We start from the raw sequence: 4,490 nt of genomic DNA on the forward strand, positions 1-4,490 counted from the left end.
ATGAGGGAATTAATTGGTTGGCATTATCATATTGGACAAAAATAAAAAGAAAAAGTGAAAGTTGAAAAACGGTGGTTTTGTGAAACCGGAGTGGTTTAATGCTAGTTTGCTGTCGAGTTGGGATTGGACAGATGTGCTATTAAGATAATCCGTGGTTGTCTTGTCCTTCTATTTAATTTCTCGTACGATATGTCGTTTCACGTTTAGATCTTGGAATTTTTCAATGATAAACATCCATTTTTGTTATCACAATAGTTCTTGAATAAGACATACTTAAATAATTAAATGCATCTTTTGTTAATTATTTAGATTATTAAATTTCACTTTTGTCAATTAGTTTAACTTTCGAATATCTCTCTTGTTTGTTAGTTTGGTTCATATAAAATTGCAAAAATAAAAGATACATAGAAAATGATAGGAAGATTTTCCTACCAACACTATAAAACTAGGGTTTCTAAAATGAAAGAGGAAAAACCATAAAACTATCTAAAAGAATTAAAATAAAAGATAACATTTTCATTTGATTGATACCCTTCAATGTCTCAAAGGACTACATATATAAAACTCATAATGGATACTAAACTATAGTGGATACTAAACTAGAAAGGCCCCAAATAAAAGCCCAACCAAACTAATAATAATATAAATTCAACAATAACTGACTAATTTATTTAATTATAATTTCTCTCTATCATTACCTATCCCTTCAAGATCAACCTTGTCCTCAAGGTTGTAAAAATAGTGTCCAAGTAATTTTTCTTTTCCAGGATCCCACATCTTAAATTGAGAGAAACTAACAAATACCACTTGAGCAATGAAACGTTTAGCCATGCATATTGCAGAAAAAACCCAAGCTAATAGCTTCTTAGGAAGATATAACAACTCTTTCAACATTTTATAATTACTATCATTTCCAAACAGCAAAGCATGAAAACAATCATGTGAGTAATTGAGGAAATCCAAATCTTCCATGTTAGGTTCCATAATATAACTTTCAACTCTATAAACATGGAAGAAAATGTATGAACCATGCCTTGAGTGAATAACCATTCCCATAAATCTATGCAAAGTACAGACAACCATAATGTTTTTTCTTTGTAGCATGAAAGGATCCACTGGAAACATTATTATTGAAAAAAGTAAGAGTATATTCACCAAGTGATCCAATGAACTCTTTAACACCATAATGGACATTCATATCCAAGCTAGTTAGCATAGCTACACTAAAGTGCTTCTCACATGTAATTGAGAACAAAAAAATCTTGTATTCTCCCACACCAGTATGTGGTAAACCACTTAACCCCATATGTATAATGTTCCAATTTTCATTATAATAACTTTCACAAAAACTTGAATGATCAGTATCTTGCACCCTGAAATAAAGGCTTGTAGATTCAAACATATAACCAATACACCGTATTTCTAGACATACCCAATAAATGAATTCATATGAAGGATGAATCCAATTCTTGTGTATTCCAACAGCAACACTCATCAACATGTGTTGAAGCCTTTTCACAACCTTTCCTTGATTCTTAAAAAGGTAGAATTTCTCTAAGGTCTTGAAACCGAAATACTCGTAGTCAAAGTCTTTGTCATAGATGATCTCACTGTCCAAACAAGCAGCATTCTTCCATGTGTGATGATGAATGTGTGATAGAAAGAGAACACAATGCATTGAACCAAGTCCCAGGCCTTCTGCCAAACCAGCTTTTCTACCATTCACATAAGTTTTCATAAGAGCTGCTTTATAAGATTTTACAGCTCTTTCTTCCCCTGCAAAATCTTGTACAGTTCTAACATTTCTTATCACCTCTTCAACAATTTCACCAGCTCTAACATATGTTTTTCTAACTTTTGCAATGAGGCCAATTGTGACATATGCATAAAGACCTCCAGCAAGGGCGATTAAGGGTACAATTGAAAGTGTTACTAGACAAATCTGCCATACTCTTACAAAGCCGATTGTAAAGTCAGCTATGAATCTACTTATGTACTGCATGAAGTTTCCTACCTTAGAAAGAAGTGGTGGAGGCATGATGAAATTCTTCATAACAAAAACAGGATCAGGTGGTTTCGGAAGATAAAAGGAAATGCAATATGTCTTAATCATTTGATCAAACACCTTGATCGCCCTATTCAAGTGATTCACTTGAAAAACTATGTTGATGATATCACTCATATGAATGGACCAATTGAGAGCAAACGAAACCCAACTAGAAACATTGATTTTTCTCTCAACTGAAGCCTTAGAATACAGATGTGTAGGTCGCGTGAAGGAATTCAAGGGAGGTAGTGGCTGAGCAAAGTAAGGAGAGTTATTGGTGTTGAGTATTGCCTTTGTGATGGTGTACATTGATTCACCAGACACTGTTGGATGCTTGAGAGAAGATGTCACATCGGAGATTCCATCGGGCGGTTTTGGTGGGGGTATCTCTTCATCTCTTAAAACACTAGGGTTGTCGAAATCTTGGTGTGTTGATTCAAAGTAAATGGGTTGCAGAATCTTTCGTAAAGTAACACAATGGTTGAAACATCTAGCAAAGCTACAATCGGGTGGTTTCGGTAACAATGGCGGCAACGGCGATGTAGAGGCTAGTGATTTCAAAAACGTTATGTTAAATTCACATAACAATGAACAGTTATTAGTTGATAACAAATTGTTCAAATCTGGTGGTTTGGGAGGAATTGTGAAATCAACACCATTGCGAAAATCTTCATCATTGGAAAGAGTCTCAACAATAGGAATCGTTACATCTACATAAGCACAGGGTGAAGATGAAGATGACATGGGAGAAGGAACTCGAATATGTTTCTGCTTCACAATGGATGAAGGATTTAGAACTCTTTGGTCACCAACATCAAAGACATGATCGACAACAAAATCTTTACGGGAGGAAGTTACCAATTTTTGAGCTTGGATCTCGTTAACTTTTGTTGTCATCAGAGGGGTATACATAAACAGTGGTGTCGTCAATGTTGTTTGATTTTCCTTCTCCAAAGAAATTACCTTTGCTGTTTCATGTTGTGATTGTCCACAATCCTCAACAACATTGATGAAATCTGCTTCTTCCGTAACACTATGCTCCATCAAGGATGACAGCTCTTGAACCAATTTCTCTTCCTCATCTGAAATCGGTAAAATCTCTCGCCATTCAGGTTTAAAATGCCAAAGAAACACAGAGGTGAAAGTATCCCAACAAGACGGTGGATGAAGTTGAGATCGCCAAAACCACCAATGACGAGCACGACCACCTAATTTTCCCACAGCTTCTAGCAACTTCATCTTTTCTGGTGTGCCTTTCTCTCTGAAAACTTTTTCAACACATAATACCCACCAGTAAGAATCTTCTTCATCTTCTCCATAGAAGACCGGAACAGCCATATGGTTTGGGAGAATGAGATCGAAATGAAAGCACCAATTGATAGGAAGATTTTCCTACCAACACTATAAAACTAGGGTTTCTAAAATGAAAGAGGAAAAACCATAAAACTATCTAAAAGAATTAAAATAAAAGATAACATTTTCATTTGATTGATACCCTTCAATGTCTCAAAGGACTACATATATAAAACTCATAATGGATACTAAACTATAGTGGATACTAAACTAGAAAGGCCCCAAATAAAAGCCCAACCAAACTAATAATAATATAAATTCAACAATAACTGACTAATTTATTTAATTATAATTTCTCTCTATCAGAAAACATTCAAATTCATTTAGCAACATGTCTTCCACAAAAGGATAGAAAATTTTTAGAATTGGTTATATGAGATAAGATGATGATGGTTTCTTATTTAACAATAATATAAAACTATTTTACTGCGATGCATGTTTAATAAACTCTATAAAATGAGTAAGCAAATATATATATGAAAAAAATTTAAATGTCAATATATTTATAGATTATAGATTATAGGGATAACACCTTTGAAGACTAAACTGATTGTCTATACGTTTTTAATTATTATTCTTGTTTTTTAGCAAATTATTTGTTTTGAAATTAGTTTGTCGTTTGGTATTTGCGTAAATTTATGAAGAAAGACACTCTCAGAAATAAATTTATGGTGTTTACTTTTTAAGTATGTGATTCAAAGTATCTTCATCATAGGGGTCGCAAAACAGGTCTAACTTTTCTCGCATGTTTGTTTTGCCAGCAATTTTTAATGGACAGGGTTAGACTTATAAACATGCATCTTCTACTTTGTCAATCCTTCACCGCTCTACTTTTTTTTCTCGGGCTTTGGCGTACATAACCTTAATAGGGTGAGCATGAAGTTTTGTTGTCACAAGAGGTGAAAGGTTCTCATAGCCTGCCATGCAGCGAGCCAAGGTTTCTGACTCGTCACTTCTACAATGCTCGCTCTTCCCCATTAATTATGAGCTTTTGCAAGGCGAGCATGTTCATTTACTCATTACTTTTATAGTAGAAATAAAATGGCCGATGTTTACTATAGATGAACATGTGAATTAATACACTAGAGGG

Source organism: Vicia villosa, linkage group LG4, assembly GCF_029867415.1.
Source record: "Vicia villosa cultivar HV-30 ecotype Madison, WI linkage group LG4, Vvil1.0, whole genome shotgun sequence".
NCBI lineage: Eukaryota > Viridiplantae > Streptophyta > Magnoliopsida > Fabales > Fabaceae > Vicia > Vicia villosa.